The sequence below is a fragment of the Tiliqua scincoides genome, chromosome 16 (assembly GCF_035046505.1).
Source record: "Tiliqua scincoides isolate rTilSci1 chromosome 16, rTilSci1.hap2, whole genome shotgun sequence".
In the NCBI taxonomy this organism is placed as follows: domain Eukaryota; kingdom Metazoa; phylum Chordata; class Lepidosauria; order Squamata; family Scincidae; genus Tiliqua; species Tiliqua scincoides.
In genome coordinates, this window is record NC_089836.1 from 7,840,779 (window position 1) to 7,862,856 (window position 22,078).

The following is a 22,078-nucleotide window of genomic DNA, read 5'->3' on the forward strand; positions in this document are numbered from 1 at the left end:
CCCCACCCTCCCAAGAGCGCCCAGTCTCCCAAAAGCCGCAGATGCCCATGACACACATATGCAAACGCCGCTGTGCTGCTCCCCAAACCGCCTCCCACCAAAATGCAGGGCCCAGCCCTGCCACAGAGACTGTCTCTGGAACGGCACTCCAAATTCCAAAGCCAGAGGCGCAGCCGGGATCACACAGGTGTTGGGTTCCTACCCCACAATTGCTCTTTTCTCTTTCCTGTGCAATTCTATCCGGAGATTAAAAAGGACATGGGGGAGTGAACGGTGCAGCACACCTGCAGCACCTCCCTAGGAGAATCCAGTTTCTCCAGAAGGTCTCAGCTGCACACAAAACCAGTACAGGCACAGCCAGGAAGGGGCACTTGGCCAAATGTGCCTGATTAACCATGACATGGCAAACTCAAGGCTAGACTGCTGCCACATGCGATGCACATGGACACCTTCCAAGGCTTCTCAGGAACGTCGGTTTGTTCAAAATACAGAACAAAACACCCAGCTCAGGCTGGCATGTCAGGAAATGCTGTGTACCCAAGAACCTTCTGCAAAGGTTACAAACCCTTCCCATATCTCCCAAGCACTGAAACAGCAGTTCCACGGGGGTGCTGGTCTGTGCATGGGCAGAACTCACACATCTGCACAGCTTGCAACTCAAGTGCCTACAGCAGCAATTTCGTTTGATTAAAAGGTTTCTATTCCCTCTTTCCTCTACTGGAGCAGATACCCAAGGCGGCTCACAATTTGTAAATAAAATATACACTATACAAAAACAATTAATAAGATCAGAAAAACAAATAAGACCAATTTGAGGAGGGCAGAACTATTTGCACACAAGAATCTGCTAGAAAAGCCCTAGTAGAAAACAGACAAGGAGTCATGCGCACATTTACTGTGACCCACTGCCTGGGCAAGCAGCCTCTGGAAGCAGCATAAAAATGGGTTTACTTGAGACAAAGCCGGGGGAAGGGCAGGGTGAGTGCACACCTGATAGACAGAAAACCCTCTTAAACGGACTTTCAGTTCTCTGGGAAAAGAACTGGTTCATCTCCAGCCAAATGCACTAAAATATTTAACAAAAGAGCATGCAAGAATTTACGTTAAAATAAGTAAGTAGCTAAAAAGAAGAAAGCAGGGATTGCATGTCGTAGGAATTGCCAGTCACCCTCCCTCTGAAACATTTGTGCTCAGCTCAAAGGGAGAGTGGGGGTGGGCTTCCCAGCCCCTCCATGTGGAATGCACCCTCCTACCCTTCCACCAGCTGCATTCTTCAGGCTCCTGCCTGCCCTGACATTTGCATCCTTTTTAAAAAATGCATTGAACCAACAAGGCAGTGACTGACAAGCGAGCCGCACATTTAAGCGAAGTCTCATTAATCTTTAAACCGGCTGAGAGAGGAGCCCAGTCCCGGTGGGTGCCCGTGCAGACCTGCAATGGGAAGAGCATCAACGGGACCAGGCCAGGAAGCGATTCGAGAGGGGGGGAAACCACTGCGGCTACTGGATTTCTCTTGGAAAGGAGAATAAGCAGGGTTTGGAATAAGAACAAGAAAGTGAAAAAGTTTCCAGAGTCTGGCACCAGCTGCTGTCTTCAAATGCACTTCCTCCACAAACAGCAGAGGCTTGAGAGTCTCTTGGAACACAGAAATGGGGCAAAATAAGAGTTGTTTTGTTTTCCAGCAAAATATTTTTATTAGTAGTGCGGAGCCTGTCCACAGGAGACAGCAGACCAATTTTCCCCTGGCACCCGTCTTTCCTGGCATCTCAGCTATTCACACACCGGGCAAGCCTGAGGTCAGGACGGATGCAGGCCAGCCTCAAAGCATTTCTGGAACAGTGCTTCCAAGCAAGGACCGGCAGCTCTGTGGATGCTGCATGCTGGCTGCATTACTGTATGAGTCAGATCTCAGGCACCTGCTAAAGTAGGGGGCCGACCCGAGGCGGGGCACAGACGCAAGGGAGTCGGTTGCAGCATCCCCCTGAATGGATTTTGCAAGAAGGAATTTCTGGCGCCAACTCTGGGTCTGCGCACTCCCCACTTTGTCTTCACCGCCTGCAGCTTGACTCGCGCACAGGAATTTCCTGACAATTCCTTGCTGCGATAACCTGTCCTGCTTGAAGCTCACGGCAGGTGCGGCTGCATTCACCCTCAGGTCAGGGCTGAGAAGCAGTGACGCTGCAGTCCGCTGGCAGGCCCACCAGGTGCCGGCTAGTTATCCGGAATCACTTGCACAGAACGCTGAACTCAGGAGAACTCAGCTTGCTCTTCCAGGGCACTTCTCAGGTTCCCAAACAAGACTGCGGACTCAGGATCACTTAACCAGCCAGAGATCAGGAGCATCCGTGCTTGCTTTTAAATTAAGACACGCTGACAGGCCACAGAGATTCGATTAAGAAAAAAGGTGGACTGTGCCAGGACAACTCACCCCTGGCAAAGGTTACCAGATGCATGCTGTGGGGCAAGAGCTGGAGGACAGTCAGGGCAAGTCCAACCAGAGAGCTGCAGGGCCCCTTCCCACTCTGCTCACTCTACCAGGGCAACCGTAGGCCCCATTTTTGCAAGGACGAACTATGTGCTGAGCCAGCTTGCATGCTAATCTGAAGACGCCCATTCTGCATCAAGTTTCAGCTGGGGCTTCGCCTGCATTTCTGCTCCCCCTGCCTGAACCGCCTTGGATGTGGCCACCCAGATCCGCCACCAAGAAACAAGCCCAGAGCCCTTTAGCCTCACTCACCACGCAGCAGAGGCCAACATGCTCCCGTTTATTAAGGCCCACAGAGCGTGAAGATGGTGTCCTTTTGCCTGTCCTGCAATTGGTGTCACTGGGTGACTCCAAACCCTGGTATTTTGAGAAAGTGGGGAAAAAGTCTCCCCCCTCCACTTTGTCTCCACTGCATCAGACAACCTGGAGGCTACATTTCAGGAGGCTCCGTTAAGCAGGGGGCGATTCTGCCTCCAAGCTGCCCCAACCACTAATGGACAGAGGGCCGTGGAGTTGGCGTAAACCTCTCATCCTCGCGCATTGTCTGCTTCCTCCAGTAGAAATTTCTTGCGGCGTTTTGCAAGAATGGGCTAAACCACAGCCGTGAGCCTAGAACACAATGGGATCTGTTAAACCCCGCACTGCAGAGATAAAAATAGTCACACGCTGCAGGATGCTCAGATATCCAGGGCCGATTCCCGAGGGATCGATGCCGAGGAAGCAAACTGGGTTCAGGGGAGGAAGGGATGGGGAGGAGACAGCAGCACGGAGAAGGGGTGAAAGAAGGTGCAGCGCTTCAGGCTCTCCGCCCAGAAGCTGTGCGACTAGCTTTTAGTTGAGAGCGAGAGAGAGAGAGACCAACCGCATGCGGCTTCTGGGGGGAGGGAATGCAAAACATGGCATTTAGTGCATAATGAAAAGTGGAAAGAGACGAGTGGTTTACGTCCCAGAGCGAAGTACCAGAAGAGAGAAACAGGAGGAGGGAGATCTGCGTTATTGCTCTAGAAGATGCCAGGATCACTCCGCGCTTCTTCAGGAAAAGGCAGGCATTCCTCTCTAGAGTGGGAGGCCTTGCACAGGTTCTGCCTTGAGGCACATGCCCAGCCATTTAGATGCACATCCCAGAGTTGCAGAAGTGGCCTAGTGAAATGACAAGGGAGCAGCACCCTCGCAAAGAGAAGGCAAAAAGAAGGGGGGCTTTGGGGTTTGTGAAAACAGACAACCAGCGAGAACGTTTGGCAAATGGGGCACTTGGGAAACAGCGAGAGAAGTTTTTCCTCTGTTTCCAGTACAACTTGGAACGATTCAAGCCGCACACCCGGTATAGCACCTGGATCACCTTAACCCCAGGGGAATGCTCGCTCCCCACCACCTCCCTTCCTGGAGAAGGAGGAAATCCGAGACACTGGCACTGCTCCTGCTCCAGCAGGTCCTAATCGGCACATTAATCCGCAGTCATGAATACCGTGAGCGCTCAAGTGAGCCTCTTAAAAACACCACGATTAAAATAGTTGAAGACTCGTCAGCTGTGACCCAGAGTGGCTGAGGGGCATCTTCCATCAGGACAAGCCACCCCGCCTCCCCGTGGTGTGGGAAACTGAGCCACAGACCCAGATCAGGAAGAGCTGGATACAAATCACCTCTGAGCCATGGAGGGTGACCTTGGGTTCGTCACTCTCTCTCTTGCCCCAGGCTACCTAGCAGGGTTGCAGAGGATGGAATCCCAGAAGAACTCTGCAGAGAAAGAGTGCAAGGCGGATGGGAAGATCTGTGCGGAGAAAGGAGCTGCTTCAGCAGCCGCCAGCCGGGGTGCTCCTTGCCCAGGACCCCAATGGGACTGGAGAGAAGCCAGCTTTCTGCAGTTCCGTTTCAAGAACACAAGGGCCGGGGAGCCACACACTTTCAGGAGCAAAATTAAAAACCGGGGGGTGGGAGGGAGCATCCACCAACAAGCCAAACCAAAAGTCAGTCTCTGGAACCGATTAGCACTCCAAACAAGCACCAGAGAAGCTGCCTCGGCAGCCGAGCAAGCGGAGAAACATATTTCGACACCAATGGGGAATAAATTGAATGAGACATCCTTGGGAATGACAGGGGACTGTGCAACAGCTGGGAAGCCTTTCCTCCTCATGCCAGGGAGGAGAAGGAGAAGGCACTGTCTGTGGAAGTGCGTGCAGGAGAAGCACAACTCCGACACTGGCCAAGCCTCTCAAATCCTGCACTCTGCAAGGGGTCTGGGAATCTCATTTCCTGCATTCGTCCTTGCATCAAGGGGTCAGGTTTGCTCTGACACCCAGCCACCAGGTCAGGAGGGCAGAAAGGCCCATGTGGGGGCGAGGGGGGGCTCTATGTTGGCGATATGAAGGTCCAGCACCTAGTCCCAGGGCTGCAGCAGCGGGAAGGCTGGGAGCTCAGCAACAGCACTGTCTCTGCTGTTGCACAGAAGGACCCAGGTTCAACCCTGGCAGCATCACCACCTAGCCAGGAACGCTGGGGAGCTGCTGCCAACCGGTGGAAACCACACGGCATGAGATAAATGGAAGCTCTGACTTGGCGCCCAGGCATGTTCGCGTCCTCATGCTGGGCTAGAGAGCAGCTCTCTTTATGGTGGGGAGGAAACCACTGGTCCCAAGAAACCCCCTCCCCTTCTAGGACTGATGCCTCTCCAGGCAAGACACTGAGCCAGGGTGCATGCATCGGAGGGGCAGCAGACCGCTCCCTTGGGCACAAGTGGGTGAACGTGTGCCATGTGCCTTGCAGGAAATGGTCATGTGCGTGATGGCTTTCAAGTCAGACATCTCGGGCACAAACACCACTGCGGGCTGGCAAGGGTACCCTATCACCGTCCCAGGCCAGATGCAGGTTACATGCAGCTCTAGAAGAAGTCGCCTACTGCAGTTGCCCTCTCTACAGCACCAGACTCTTGGTCAGACACTTTTCTGGAGCACTCGGCTCCAAGTGAAACATCAGACAATGAATCAAAACTAAAACCCCCTTCATAAATGTGCCCAGTCTTCTCTGGGAAGCCACTTGCTCTCACCACAGTTCTGGGAAGAGCCTTCCAGATGTTTACGTCCTCAATGATTGATGGCTGCTTCTTATTCATTTTCTGGGCATCTCCTCCTCCAGTCCACACAGCAATTTGCAGCCAAAGTTCTAAGAGAGCAACACGATTAAAAATACAGCAAGCTACTTTTAAAACGACAAGAACAAACAGGGCAAAACCAGTACGTGTGGCAACGAGGTGATCACGGTTAAATACCAGAGCAGATTAGAAGACTCAAATCAACCCAATTGGGGAAGTTTCTGGGGACAACTGGCTTAACTTGCTCACCTCAACTGCAGCCAGACAGTTCAGAAGTGCACCAAACTCTTGCTACCAACCCTTTCTGCACTGACCCTGGCTTTGACAAAATTTCAATTTTATTTTTGTGCAGCCAAACCGGGAAGCAATTTCTGCTCCTACTTCAAATGCCACTAATTTTTTTTTTCTTCCCCCCAATCTGGCAGGAAAGTCTAATGAAACCAAGATACTTCTTTGCAACAGATGGAACCCTTTGGAAACAGAAGAACACACATAGGAAAGAAAAAAACAACACACACACCAAAGAAGACTACAGCTCTGTTTCTGAAAAGGTTTTCACAAGCCTCAGTAGCTTTGTTTATGGAATGATTTCAGAAGGATGTGTCTGAATGAGAATTTCTTCTGCATTTAACATGCAACCAAGCAAAGAGGGGGGAAAAAAGAACACTAATGAGAGATGCACTAAAATTAAGATCTTCGCAGCACTGGGGAAATGATGATGTGAAGAGCGGTCAAGAGAAGGTATCAGGGAAAGCGGAACAGAGCCCTGGATGGGATGTGTGCTGGGAAGAGACTCAGAACTCCAACAACTCCCTTGGGGGGAGCCCGCAATGGGTTCACACGCACTTCACAGGTCCCCCTACTACACCCCCAACTCCTATTTACTCCTGTGTTCCAACACACACCCCACAAATCAGTATTGCATGCCCAGGACTGACACCAATCAATTCAAATGTGGGCACAAGACACCTGCAGATTCCCCCCCCCCCAATATTTAGTTTCCATTTCTTTGACCTCTTAGAGGACCTCATCCCCAGGGCTCTGGGCAGGTTACAGACAAGGATGGCCTTCTTTTGCATGAGCCTGTTCAAGTCTACATTTGTCACCTAAGGCTCTCTTCTCAGGACGATGAGGTAGGTGGAGGCAAGAGAACCTTTTTGGTCGCAGTTCCAGGATATGGAACCCCCTCCCCTCACCGTTCTCAGAAGCTTGCCTGTCACCAGTTCGGGGGGTCTTTCCAGCCTGAGGAAAAGACTGATGTGCCTGAGCATTGCAGCTGTATGGTTTGTGCTGGATCCTAAAGCCTTTGATGCTTGTGTGGTTGTATTACAAGCATTTTTCAATTGTAGCTGTCATTTCAAACTGCTTGGCTGCCTGGAGAGTCTGGATGCTGAAGAGGGGCTTGCAGATTTACAAGAGAGCACACACACACACACAAACACACAAGCTAAGCAAAACATACCTTCAAAACTCATTCCCCAATTAAGAGCTTAAGTGCTGCTGCCATTGTGACCTGCCGTTTCCTCCGCCTCGTAATTTTTTCTGCACTGTGCTGGAGCAGCATCCCAGACTACTGTACTGCCAGGGTTTGCTCTCTGTCCCTGCACTAACTTTCTTCCCAGGCACCTGCAAGGTCTGCTCCCCTCCTGCAGTTCCAGACCAACATCTGCCTTCCTTGCCCGGCTGCAGCTGGCCAGCACAGGAGCACTGATCAAGCCTGCAGGAGCTTCTGCAGAGCCAGGCTGCAAGAAAGTAAGAAACACAGTGCTGGCTTCTCAAAAACTCACTTGCAGTTTTCTCCCCTCCCCGGCCCCCTCAGAAGTAAAAGCCTGAAAACTGAGAACAGAAGCTCCCCTACAGAGGACAAGGATGACCTTCTCTTCTGAACAGAGGTCACTGGGCAAGGGATCATTCGCTGGCCAAAAATGCCCCACTCTGAAGATCCATTTCAAATCCTTCCCCCAGAAAAAGGGCAGTTTGAAACCTGGAGAGGAGCCCCGTCTCCATGAACTCAGCACTGCCCTATCGATGTCCCAGGGAGCAGTTACACGATCTCCAGGATCAAGAGCCACGTCAGAGCGACTGCAGATGTGATCCAAAGGAGGACAGGAGTCCACAGCTGCTGCTGGAATGCGAGCATGAGAGCACCGGAGGGACCTGCCTCACTCGCTCCCAGAAGAGGATCTGTGCGCTCAGGTGCAAGGCATAGCGCAGGGAGGGGGCTTGGGGGGAAGAAAGGAATGCCTTTCTGGGAGAGACATTGCGAGGCCCAGGCCTCTGTACCAGCCTCATCCACAGCAGGGCACAGCAGAAGCAGGTCCCAGGGAATTCAGGGACATGGACTGTATCCTGCCTCTGGCCACTCAAGCACAGACCAGCCTCCAGCCAGGCTGCAGAACAAGGAACACACCTCTCAACCCTCAACATTTCAGCACCCAGAAAGGGGCAGGGGGTGCAGATCAGATCACTTTTATCTCCGGCGATGCATCCAGGTTAAGAGAGCCACTGCAGCCAAAGTTACACCACCGTTTGCCTGCACCCCACGCACGCCCCAAACCAAGACCATTCCGGCACAAGTCAGCAACGGCTGTTCCCCACCCCCCACCTTCCAGAGGGGAGGCCTTTGGCAGGAACCAAAAATCAGAACTGCTCCTGTGCATGTTTTCCTGCAGCACATTGGTGGCTCCTGCCATTTCCAGAAGTATTTACATAGTTGGATGCCCCTCAGTGGAGAGGGACCTTCAGAAATAAACAATCCCAGATGCTTTCCACCAACATCAAAACCTTCTTCACCCTCCCCCCCCCAACATACACAGATCTGGAGCACTGAAACTAGACCTCATGCACAGTCACCCAAAACCAAACACACACCCCACCTCAAGCAGTTGCTGCTTCTCCTACCTAAGCCGTTCCTGCCCAGAACGCATGCCAATCCAGCCCCTGCCCTCAGGGCCAGCAGTCCCTGCAGGGACTCTGGAATCCACTCTGTGCAGCCTCCTTCCGTCCCTCTGAAGCAGGGGTGTCAAAGGGCTGGATGCAGATGCTCTTTATCCAGCCTGTGCAATAGTTGGACTCTCCCAGAATCCCCATCAGTCACTGGGCTTTGGCCTTTTCCCCAGGAAGGAAAACAAACGCACTATTCCGACGATGTGGCCCTTTGTGACCGGAGGGTTGAACTTTGGAGTGCCCTGCAGTACAGGCTCACCCCCCCCCCGCACATTAACCCCTGTGTCCCACGCAGGAGGCTGCCTGACAGCTGCAGTCAAAAGGCAACCGTAGAGGCAGCTGACAGGCAGCGCCTGGGAAAGAGCCTTCCCCCTTTCCTCCTACTTCTGGAAGAGATGCTGCGCCCGTAGCCCACCTGCCACCCCTGGGCAGGGAGCCCTGGACAAGCTGTTGCCTCTGAACACAACACATGCTTATGGCACACCTGAACTGTGTAGGAAGAAAGGCAGCAGACACCAAAGCACTCCTGGGTCTTCCATGAGCTGGGGGGGGGGTCAGGCAGAACCCTAGACCCTGCTTCAGCAGTGCCACTCCTAGGAACATGTCCCCAGTGATTTGCACAGTTAAAGAAACACAAAGACACCAGCACTAAGCACTTTTTCTGCAGATAGTGCAGCGATGCATCGGGGATGGTCCCCCTGCAGCCCTGAGCAGCTGCTGCCATGCACTGCAGACTGTGCTAACTGAGGTGGACTGATGGTCCAGCCACTTTCTCTGTTCCAAGAGGACACAGCCAGCTCCATCGCCCTGTCACAGTCCCAATCTCTGATCCTGGACATACCTGGGCAGGCACATCTCTTACCTCATCCACTCAGCGGGCTTGCTCCCACAGTTCAGGTGTGTGTGATAGGAGCACCCTGTGCTGAAGCCCCCAGGCGTGGGCCAGGCCAAGAGGCCTGACCCCGGTATTGGTTCTGCCTACTGCTAACACACACCAGGGACTGAAGAGATTGCCAGAGTACAGCGAGAGGGAGATTGAGAGTACGCACTCTCCCAGACTCGCCCACACCCACCCACCTTGCCCAAGCTAAGGCCAATAATTAATTGTCCACGATTGTTCCGTTTGGCAGCTAAGGAGCAAGGCTTTGCGGCAGCCTGATGGTGTGCAGCTGCCAACCGAGGGAAAGGCGGCCGTTTACAGGGTCATTTGGCCACTCCGGCCTCCTCGGTCCACCGATAAATCCCAGACTCGTTTCCGTGGCAAGCCATTCCCAGCACAGTTTTATTGCAGTCGTACATAGAGGCCTGGCGGGGCTATTTGGCAATGGCAGTGCGTTGGGACAACAAAGCAACCTGCAGGTGTTATTATCAGTCCTCCTTATGACAGCCCTGCAAAGTAGGTTAAAAGGAATGCAATCAGCTGGTGAGTTACTGGCAGAGGTGGGCACAATCGGAAAGGTTCCTGGTTCAGCACCGGCCTTCTCACCAAGAGTGAAACACAAGACAGCAGACTGCCACCATCACCGGCACACAGGAGTGCAAACCTTTGCACAAAACACATGCAGCAATTCACGTATGGGGAAAACACCCTGGAATTCCTCGTTCACACAGAAAACAATGCACCACTTTGGAAAGCCAGTGCTTTTGCACCTTCCCTGTGGGCTTCCTGCTGACACTGTTGGAAACAGGGTGCTGCATTAGAAAGGATCAGCCAGCTCTAAAGCCACCAACTGAGACACTGCTCATGCCAGCTCAGGACAGAGTCTCCACGTGCACAAGCTACATACCTTGGAGACCCAGGAAATCCCCCTTGTGCCTCTTCAATGCCCCCTGTCTGTTCATATATCATGCTCCACTTTGGATCTCTGCTGAAAGGGAACCAATTGCTACCTGGCTGTTCTGTTTTGCTCATCTCACCATTTGCACCCCTCCTTCCCAATCCTAGCAAGGGCTCAGCAGCAGTTTCCAACTCAAGCTTCAGTTTCTGAATGGGCAGCAAAGACCTCTTCACTTCCTATAGAATCTTTTCCATGCTACACCTCACCGATATTGCTCTGTTGCATTGTTTTGCACTTTCACTGTACTGCAGTGGTTTTGAGGATATTGTACACCCGGGGGGTTCCTCTGGTAGGTCAGGGACGCAGCCCAAAAACCTCCTGGATCAATCCCTGAACCAACATCCCTGAGCTGCCGACAAGGTGTCTGTTCGAAGGAGGCTGGCCTTTGGCTGGATCCTGCAACAATCTTTTTCTATTAGTAGACACTGGCTAGAGACTCAGCCTCAACTGCGGAATCCAGCACAAAGATCCCCTTTTGGAAAACACACACAGAGAGCAACAAACCATCACGATGGAAAAACAAATCCTTAATAGCTGGGATGGCACCCGTTTCTCACCACCATCCCTCCATTTCCAGAACACACAATTTAACACAAATGTTTCCTCCTCACAAAAAACGACACGTCGGGGGGAAGCCACCATAACGAGCAGCACTGGACTGTTCCCGACATAAAAACCTCAAGTTGGGTGGAATTAGTGCCTAGTAAAAAACAGAATATAATTTACATTGTGTTATGTCAATCAGTGGCAGCGTCTCCAGGCCCTTATGACTAAGCAAGCCAAAACCACAACATGCAAGGGCTGCTTTAAATCATTCCCCCGACAGAGCGAGGGAGCGCATGAGAACAGTTGACAACCGACAACGAGGGGAATCTCCCGGAACGAATGAGCCACAGGAACTTCTTGGGGGTGCGTTTCAAGAAGTAGCTCCTGAAATGACATCTCAAACTCTCACTCTCTATCTCTCCACCCCAGTAACCGAGAACGATACTTCCTTGACAAGATACTGAGGAGGGAGCACACAGAAACTCTGACCACAAAGCACTATAAATCAACAAACTGGGACAGACAAGCCATAGTTTGCAACAACCACCCTGCTCTTAATTAGCAGGGCAATCGGCTGTCAAACAGGAGGCTGTTGCATGGTAGCCTAGCGTTTTGGCAACGTCACCTGCCCTGGGCATGGCCAATTTGGGAGCCTGACTGGGACCAGCAGGGGGATGTCTCCTCGACCATGAACACCAGCAGAGGCTGAACCACATCAGACTGGAACAACAATCATCACAGCACTGAAGGTCCTGCACGTGACTAGTGATTGTGGTGTTGTGTTAGGTCGGAAAAGTCAGAAGCATTCTTGAATGGCACACAGACTGCAGGCCTGCTGGTGTTTTGCTTCGTTTTTTAAATAGGGGCAGCTAGGACAGGAACTCCACCCCCTACACTCGAAAACTGAGTGTCAGGAGAGTCAGAACAGACGGAAGGAAATATTTCTTTACCCAGGGTGTAATTATTTTGTGGAACTCCTTGCCACAGGATGTGGTGGCGGCATCTGGCCTAGATGCCTTGAAAAGAGGGACTGGACAGATTGATGGAGGAAGAGTTCATCATATGTTACAAGCCATGAAGAGTATACACAATCTCCTGGTTTTAGAAGTGGTCTACCTCAGAAGGCCAGGTGCAAGGGAGCTGCACCAGGATGCAGGGAACTTGTTGTCTTGCATGCTCCCTGAAGCATCTGGTAGGTCACTGTGAGACACTGGAAGCTGGACTAGAGGGGCGTTTGGCCTGATCCAGCAAGGCTCTTCTTATGTTCCTACCAGACGAAAAGCAGTTACTGGGTGGAACAAACAAGCAGGCTCTCACACCCTCCTTGCGGACTTCCTGGCGTACCTGGATGGCCCTCATGAGAAGAAAGTTGCTGGACTTTGCTCTGATCCAACAGGGAAATTCTTGCCTATCAATAGTTAACCACCAGGATGGCTAAACGGGAGCCTCTATGCCCAGGAGCAATCTACCACTCAAGTACCATGCTGGGAACAAACAGGAGAGGATCAGTCTCTTCTTTCATTTCCTGCTGGGGTGGGGGAAAATCTGGTTGGTCCCTGTGGGAAGAAGCAGGATTCTGGGTTAGACACTGGTGCAATCTCTACTTCTGCCCTTATGAATGGCTAAGTAAACAACCAGAATTCTTAGCAAAAGAATGCATTGTAGAACACAATGGGTTCAAACAGCTGAAATTATGAATCATCGAGTACCACCTAAAACAGGAAAAAACCATCAACAGGGGCAGACCAGAACAGGTACCTATGCTCCTGTACCAATCTTAGGACTGGGTCCCCAGTGGACATTTGGCTGTAAATCTGTTACAGGTTTTTCACTGTCTAAGAGACATTAAAGGACAGTGAAGCTGGGAGATCTACAGGGGCCAGTGGCTCAACTGATACAGGGGTCAGTGGCTCAACCAACCCAACCAGGGGTCAGTGGCTCAACTGATACAGGGGTCAGTGGCTCAACCAACCCTTCCTGTGGGTGAGGACAGAAACCACCAAAACAGCATAGCATGTGACTTAATTCTACAAAATCTCCTATCTCATGACACAAGCTGGTCAACGCCCCTGTACTCAGCAATACTTATGATCTGCAAACAGATGCCCTGGAAATTGACTAACACAAGGTACAAGCCAAGGCTCAAGGACGAACAGAAGAAATTTGGAAGCCCCCCATCTCTGAATCGCAGCAGAATGTGGGGTTCAGCTTTATCAGGGCCATCAAGAGGATCAGTCTCTGTGAAAAGCCTCTAAGGTGTGGATCTCAAGACCCACAGTTGCCCTCCAGAAGCCGACCGACTGAATCCAACTTGACAACTGACAAGCAGCCCAATAAGCCCAGGAGGAACTGGGGAGCCAAGGCTACCAGCAGCGATGGCAGTGAAACAGAATCACCATATTCAGGTGGCACCTACCTCTGAATGCCAGGGACAAAAGTGAAGGCCGTCACACCCTGTCTGTAGCCTTCCTGGGAGTGTCCGATCAAAGGAAGTGGTTCTGCACCGAGTCCAGTCCTTGCTCCACCTAAGCTCAGCACCACCTGCTTTGGTTGGCAGAGACTCCCCAGGTTGCAGGCAGGGTCTTTTTCTAGCTGCCAGGGACTGATCTGGGGCAGACCTTCTGCCTGCAGAAAGCAGCTTTCACTCCTGAGCTACTGCTGGCCTGATCACCAGGGCTCCTTCCTAAGTCCTCACAATGACACAACTGAGACGTTTGCCAGAGGAATGCAAAGCAACTACAGAGAGCACAGAACACGCAACTGAAGAAGCAGCTTATTTGTGGGGGGGAGGGGGGAGATAAGCCACCTCTTGCCCGGGGAATGCACCAGGTTCCTCCTGCAGGTGAGAACAGATACTGACCTCGTGAGCCTTGCCAGGAGGCAGCTCAAGAACCAGACAGGCCAGGAGGAGGGAATGTTGCTGTAAGCTCTGCTAAGTACCTTACCAGATGCCCCACTGCGTGTCTCAGCAGCATCTCAAGTGACTTTCTCTCTGCCTTCTAGGGTCGGCCGGCGGAGGACCTTGCTCTGCCCCTCCACGTCCCCCGCCCTCACTGTCCTCCACCTCCACAGAGCCAAGTCTACAGGCACACTTGGTTCCCCAGTGTGCGGAAAAAATGTGTGGGTGAGTGCTTTCTTGGCTTTTTTTGCTAAAGCACTATTTCTATAAAAAGAATTAAGTTTTCAAATCTGGCATAAGGAGGCACTGCACACATGCTGGGAGAGAGAGAGAGAGAGAGAAAGAGCCCCCATGCCCGCCCGCTTAAATAGGCTTCTCCTGACGCTCAAAACCATTCACCCTTTGAGTCAGGAAGGGAGAAGAGGCCTCCGCTGGCACAGCTAGATCTGAGCCGGCTCGCATTGCCCACCAGCAAGTGATCCCCATCAGTTCGGAGGAGATAGGCCATCTCCCCAAATCTTGGAACACATGGAGCTCCAGACCGCCCCACCCTCGTATTTTAAGAAAGCGAAGCCCAAACCCACCTCTCTGCCTGTCAGCACTCCAGGCATTTAGAGGCCCTTATCTTAGCATCGGAGGAGCAGCGTGGTCTTTATTTAGGGACCGCCTCAGTACAGCCTGTGCCCAGACACTTTCCTGCCCTGCCAGCAGGGAGAGGCACAGACTCACGTAGGCCCAGGAGGGTACAAGGCAGATCAGGTGGTGGGTAAGGGATCTGTGGCGTCCAGGTGCCACAATTTGTCCTGCAGAAAATAAGCTGAGCAGAGAGAGGCAGACATTTCCAACTTCCAAGCAAGGGGTGGGAAAGAGGAACACCCGAGCCAGCAAGGAGGTTGGGGTGTTAGGAGCAGGGCGGAGCAAGGTTTTAGGACACCAGATTTCTGCTTTCCTGACCACAAGGGCACTCTCTCTCTAGAAACCGTCACAGCTGTCAATCTGGCAGTGCACTGAGCCCTCGGTCATAAGACCCTATTTGCACCCAGGAACAAGTAATCCCAACCCTGCCTCCTGACTGCCCCATGGCACCCCCAAGCAAGGTCACATGGGTGGCAAAGCTAAGCAACTAGCTATGCACATAAGTATCATTTCTTGTTACGTATACAGCACTCTCGGGCAACGATTCTCAACCACTGTGCCACGGCACATTGGTGTGCCGCAAGTAGTCTGCAGGTTTGCTGCAAGAGTTTAGAGGAAGGTCATTATTAGTGGGATCATTGGGGATATGAACCCCTGGCTGGCTGGCTGGCTGGCAGGGTGGTGTGCTGTGTCGACTGTCAAAAAACCGACAGCGTGCCTTGACAACTGTAGTGCCTTCTCAGTCGGCCGTGAGATAAAAAGGTTGAAAACTGCTGCTCTTAGTTGTAGTTTGACACATGCTTACCAGAGAGTAAGCCCGATGGCACACAGGGAGACTGACTTCCAAGCACACACAGCTAGAACCATGTGGGAGAGGAGGGGCGAGCTCTTCACAGCCACAAGGACCCTTATGCGTTCTGAAGAAGGCTGGACAAAACAAAACCCCCAAGGAACATGGGATGGGTTGGGGTCATGATGAAGCAGAGCCCTCCCACCCCAGGTTCCTTCACATTCTTAAAACTGGGCCTACAAAGGGCCAGGCCTGCCCAGGTCCCTATAGGGTAGCAGACGGGACACTTCTCAGGGGCTGCCAAGACACGTCCAGAGAGAAAAGCAGCCCCAAGAGAACACAGTGTCAACAGATTCGGCCATTAATGCGGGAAGTTACATCCATATCAGATTTGCCATTAGCATTTTCTCTCATCCACCCCCCCCCCGCTCCAATAACTGGCTGACGGCTGACTGACAGCTACAGAATTTATGTCCTGCCCAGTTGGACATCTTTGTTCTTTGACTGACTAATCGCATACTTTCTTCCAAATTATATGGAGAGCCCAAGTAAGCTTTATGTTGAAAACACCCTAACTCACAAATTCCTCTTTAAAAATCAAGGTATTGATCAGTGTCAGTCCTCTCTTGCAGCGAAAGCATGTCACCCAGGTCTACAACCCGATGATGAGGTTGTTCTCAGTGAGCCCCAGAACCAAAATGTGACCCTACAACGCTTCCCACATGGGTGGGGGGGGCATATCTCAGTGGTAAAAAGCATACGGAAGGAGGTAAAAAGAACAGGTGAGCGGGTGATGGTAAAGAACACCAGGATCTGCTGAGCTGCTACCAGTCTGCAGAGAACACCAAACCAGAAAGAACTTGGTGGTATGATTCACACATCCGTAAGGGTGGGTGGGAAGAAGGCCAGCAGGAGAGGCAACGGCGGAGCAGCTAACCCTTCCCTGCTCACAGGCAGCCCTCCTTCCCCTCTGCAAGGCCAACAATGAGTTGCCTTTTGGTTCAACCCAGTGAGGAATTTGTGCCACTCCGAAGCTGGCACACTGACAGAAGCTCCTTCATCAGAGACACTCACTGGCCTGCTGGACCAACGGCAGTGCAGAACCCTACCAAAGTATGCAAGGACCAGCCCAGAACCATCCTGGGTCCATTCCCCCCCCCCACCCCGGGAAAAAGCCAGCCAGGTTCCACAGCTCACAGCAGGCTTCTGAGCACACACGCAGAAACTGAGTATCGCCCTTCCCAAGAAAAGCCTCAAATGCCTTTTGCAGATTTTTTTTTAATTATATAAAAAGAGTGACTAGCTTGCCGAGTTCTCAGCATAAGGTGATATTATAAACCCTAAATAGGATCCCTTAGGAGGTCTCTGGGGTCCTTGCCTTCCAAACCACAACTCTAACAGCAAGGCCACCGTGTCCAGATCACCTTTTTTCCAAATCATGCCTCTCTCCTCCAGTCTAAGCAGGCACCCAAATCGAAGTACTCCGTTGTGTCCCTAGGATCCCTCTTAAAGGGACACGCCTCCTATCTGGAAAGGCTCCAGGGGGTACACACAGCCCCTTCCACACCTCTATGCGTGTTCAACGATGTAATATTTTTCCCCTGAAAAGTCTTGTTCATTTGTACATTAATATTTTAAACTCAGGGCACTTCTCCAATTTTGCAGGAGAAATTAAAAAGGCAATTTCAACTTGCCCCAGGGGGTGGGGGTTTCGGTTTGTTTCATTCCTTGCAGATCTTGACAAATACTAATCAGAAACACTGCCCCAAAAACTGCATGGAAACTGGGCCAGGATACCTTTCAGTGTCTCCCCAGGACTTCCTGCATGTAAAACACTCTTCCCAATAAGCTACATCCCCTTCCTGCTCAGCCACAAAGCTCCCTGTCTCTTAGGCTAGCTTACTTCACAGGGGTGTTGTAAGGACCAAAAGGGATACACCACATCCTTGGAAGAAATGTGAAATACAAATGTAACCAATAAAAACTGGCTGACTGTTCCCACTGAATGCTCCAAGGACGCTACCCCAAAGCAAAGGCCAGCCAACTGCCCCTTCTAAGCACACTTCCTGGGAAATAGGTCCTACTGAAATCAGTGGTTTTTATTTTCAAGTAAAAACCCCAAGTTCAGCCAGCATCTCTCTGCCTCTGCCCACCTCCTGCTCATTCATCACAATGGATACTGTACTGAAATGCATGCACCAGGCACACTCAAAGCGGGGAAAGTAACAGCAGGGCAGAGTTCACATGTGCCAAGTGTATTTTCCTTCCCAAGGAATAATCACTAGCTTGATTGGGGAGTTCATGATGCAATGTCAAGTCAGAAGGTCCTGAGCATCTCTGTTCAGAAATCTGCTGAACACAACCTGTCCAGCAGCCATGTTTGATAGGCTAGTCAGGGCATGCAAATCAAATTTAACAAACTAAAAAAAAACACAGATCAGCTTCCCTGCCTAAAATTGTCTGCATCTCCTGCTTGTGGCCCAAAAGAATCAACTTCAGCAAACCTCTCTACCTGGTTACCTGAATGAGAAGCCCACACACCAAAGGCAACCGCACCAAAGCACAATGTACAAGTTCACCAGACATGATGTGCATTGAAAAGCGAAGAAAGCATCAACACATTACTCTGAGAGCTATGAAGATGCACATAAACATAATCAGACCACATGGGGCAACAGAGGTCAGTCAGCAGTCCAGAAACTCTTTGGGCAGGTCGGCTGTTAAAACACAGTGGCTGTGCAAGACAGGTGACCAAGAGGCTTCTTCCTTTTCCTTCTGGTTACTACTAAGCCCTGAACAGCCAGGACAGTCTACTCTCTATGGATGTCTCTCCTGTTCCTCCCACTCCTTCCAGGTTCTTCTGTCAAACTCCAGGTCTTGGGTTTAATGATTAATAACAATCAGAAGACAGCAAACCCAGAGAGGGAAGGGAAAAGGACTGAAGCAAAAGCCTGAACATTTGCAATTAAAGAACTGCCACCCGCTTTGGAACTGCTGCTAAAAGGAAAAGCACAGAGTGTTCGCGAGCCACCAGGAAGTGCAGATGCTTCATTTTTGGAAAAATCAGGTCAGGCAGAGACATGATATGATGCACCACGCCAGCTGCACGGAGGCTGCATTCTGATGGCTGGGCTGGAGGGGCAGTGAGGACCAGGCAGCCCAATGCACCCATCAGAACACTCCTTGGTCCTTTAGGGAGATCCACAAAAAGCCAGGATGCTCAAAGAAACTGAGCGCCTACGACAACGTGATGGACCCACTTACTTTTCCGATTCTCATTGGAGAGCCGCAGGAAAAAATCCTTCTCCATTATCACATCTGCACACAGAAAGACAACCCAAACCCCAGCTGTGAACCAAGAACTGGGAAGTTCACTTGCACCTTAGCTGGTAGCTGTAGGTGCTACCTGCAGCCAGGTCCATCCCAGGCCCTTCTCCCACACCCTTCAGCCTTGCATGCAGACCCAAGGACAACAGTCCCAGCAAGATGCCACACTAAAATTGTCCTGCAGCCCAGCCCCCAAGCCAGTAGGACAATAATGGACTTTTCCTATGATACAATTCAACACAAACCAGTTATTCCATGTACAAAATCCTATCCTAAATCTATCTGCTTCAGCCTGTGGGGCTTCCCCATAGCAGTGCCTACACTACACTACAAATAGAGCAGAATCTGAACAGCCAAGGATTTTAAAAATAAAAATAAAACAAAAATGGGGGCTTTTTTTAGGGGAGGGGGAACAAGGCAAGTGTGAAATGCTGGGTGCAACCTTGCAAGTCACCTAGGAGTCTTACCCACGGTGGCTGAAACATTTTCTTACACAGGTAAAAGTAACAAAATGTAATAGTTGCTCTACAGATGTTCAAACAAGATCAGAGGAAAAAAAAACATGTGATCCATTCCTGTCCCAGAACCTTATTTTATCTGATATGACAATCAGTTTGATGAAAAATCTTGTGTTAGTCAGGAGTCTACACACAGTGCCATTAAACCTCATATTAACACTGACTGTCCATATTCATAATCCCTTTAAAATACCAGAACCCCCTCAGCTCACAAACATGAATTTTGAAAACAGAGAGTGAAACTCACACACTTAATACCCTAATTGTGAATCGAACGAGGTAGTTGAGGAGTCAACGATCCATAGGAAATGCTCTCAAGCACAGATTAATAGGCTTCCTATCTTATTCTCACTAAAGATCAGGAACCAGGCAACACAGCGGGGACCCAAAGCCATCCAGGACACGGGCTGAATCACACCCCCTCCCCAATGAACAAGTCACCCTCTACATCTCCCACAGCCAGCAGAAACCACTCAGTTGCTTCCAGGTGACTGAAACCTCCTTGTGCCAACTCCATTCTCCCACCAGACCTCTTGCCTATGCCCAAACCGGGGTCCTGGGGACCTCGGCTGCTGACCCTTAGCAGCCACCAGGTCACAGAATGGGCTGCCCCCCTTGGCCCCTTCTTTCCTACTCCTTAGAAGCCCCTCCCCGACCCCACCAGCAACACCCAGGCCAGCCATTTTCAGCCACTGTGCTGTGGCACATCAGTGTGGCACGAATGGTGCCCAGGTGTGCCATGAGAACTAGGGAAAGGGTCATTTAGTAGCAGGGCCATGGGGGGCTGAGCCCCCCCCCACTGGCAGCAAAGTGTGCTTTGTCAACTGCCCAAAAACTGGTGGTGTGCCCCCTGCACACACACAGTGCAAGCCCCCCTTGCCTTGCACCGCCCCCTCTCCTCTCCTCTCCTCCTCCTCCAGCCCCACTGCAGCTCACAGAGCCAGCTCCTTCCTCCTTCCCCTGCAGCCCCCCCAAGGCCTCCTGGGGTGGGGCGCCCCCTCCTCCCAAGATGCAGCCCCTCTTGCAGGTTGTGCAGCCTCGCCCCACCGCGCTGCACGGCCAGGCCCCCCGTGCAGGCACCGCAGCCCCCGCCCCCAGTGCAGCCACGGCCCGTGCACGCGGAGGACGGTCCTTACCCGGCTCCAGGCAGCGCCGGCCCGGTCCCGCAGCACCGCAGCCAGCCGCTTTCGGGGGCTCCGGGAGCACGTGACGGCGCCCTGCGCCCCCATAGGCTGGCCCCGGCCAGGGCTGCCGGGCAACAGAGCCCGCCCCTCCTCCCCGCACCTGAGAGAGCTGCAGGCGCCTGCCCCGCCACGCAAGCGGCGTAGCGCGGCCGCTCCCTCCCTGCCCGCTCGCGCAACCGGCGCACGGCGCGCGCCGCCGCTCTTATACCTGCGCCTACGCAAACTGCGCGAGCTCCTCCTTCTCCGCAGCCTCCCCTGCCGGCCGAGCGCCGCACCTGACAGGGCGCTTACGCAAACTCCGTAGTCCCGAGCCGCCTGCTTGGACCTCCTTACGCAAAGTGCGTAAAGGTGGGGGAGCCCCAGAGGATGAATGGGAGGGGGAGGGGCTGAGAATGGGGGGGCAGGCAGGTGTGGGGGAGGGGCGAGGATCTGAGCGGAAATGGTTGTGGGGGGCTGCTTAGGTAAAATGGGGGCAGCCAGATGAGGGGGGTCGGATGAGGTGGGGCAAAGGGGGGCCAGATGAGGTGGGGCAAGGGGGGGTCACATGAGGTGGGGGCAAGGGGACAAGAGCAAGGTGAGGTGTGAGGTAGAGTGGTGGTAAGGGGGCTGAGGGGGAAGTGGTGTGAGAAGCTGAGGTAGAATGGGGGTGCCTGGAGGGGGTGGGCTGCTGAGGTGAAATGGAGGGGGGAGGTGACAGCCATATTAGGGAGGGGGCACAGTGGGGGGGTCGAGAGTGGAGGGTAAGGGGCTGAGGTAAAAGCAGGGGAATCAGGATGAGGGGTGAAGGGGCAGGCAGGGGGTGACTGAGGTGCAAAGGGACAGGTGAGCCTGATGGAGCGCAGGTGAGCAGGCAGAAGTGCTGAGGTGGGGCACAGAGTGGCAGGGGGCTCCTCCAAGGTTGCTGACACCCTGGCAGCTCAGAAGAGCAGTGCCTGCAGGCTGAGGAGGAGCAGTGGGTGCCACCCAGGGGTGGCCTGAGTGAGGCACCCAGCACCCTGAGTGGGGTGCTGAGCACAAGCGACTGTGGGACCTCCAAGGGACTTCCCCGCCCTGCTAGGCCAGGAGAAGGCTGTGTTTCTCCATCTTTCCTTCCAAGGAGCAAGGCTGAGAGGAGGGGTGCAGGGAGCACGAGTGGTCTTGGGTCCCTGGCAGACTTTTCATCTTTCATACTGCATCATTAGCCCTTGGAATTCACTGCCACAAGATGCAGTGAGGCCTCCAGCTTGGGTGGCTTTAAAACGGGATTGCATGTGGAGGACAGATCTGTCAACGGCTGGCTATGAGCTACCTCTGGGTTCAGTGGCAGCAGTGCATACAGCAGTGAAGGACTTTGCTGCTTGGAGGAGAACAGAGTCCTCTCTCTCCCTCTCCACTGTAACTGACAGGCAGTATAATGAATCAATAACAGGAAAGAAAAAGGCATAAACATCTAATTGTGTGAGTTGAGCAAGGGCAGAATTGATGCTGATGTGGTTTGAAGTCCGTCATCTAGACCTGCAAAAGTTATGCCGGCAAAACCCCACAGAATCTGGCCTGTTTCCTGCCTCTCACTCCTGTCGTAGCTAGACCCCCTCCATTTTGTTTCAGTTTTTTTTTTTATTCTTCAACTTGTGAGTGGCTGGGTCAAATCTCCTTTTCTTTTCATAACTAGATGATCAGGGAGTGGATTTAGATGAACAGCTGAAGTGGTGAAACCACTGTGGGCTGAGATCCCAATTCTATACGGCTTTCCAGCACTGGTGCAACTACAATGCAGCCCCAACGTAAGGGAACAAATGTTCCCATACCTTGAGGAGGCCTTGGTGACTGCCTACCCACCTCAGG

The 22,078-nt window shown here is 52.3% G+C and overlaps 1 protein-coding gene across 7 annotated transcripts in view; it reads right to left on the reverse strand.

Annotated features, from left to right (window-relative positions):
- Positions 1 to 20,290, reverse strand: part of STRBP (spermatid perinuclear RNA binding protein) — a 60,566-nt gene extending 40,276 nt beyond the window's left edge. For all 7 annotated transcript variants that reach the window (XM_066610566.1, XM_066610565.1, XM_066610568.1 and 4 more), the window contains exon 1: positions 20,207 to 20,290. The gene's annotated coding sequence lies outside the window, so the exon portion shown is untranslated. The remainder of the gene's footprint in view (positions 1 to 20,206) is intronic.
- Between the last annotated feature and the right edge of the window lie 1,788 nt (positions 20,291 to 22,078).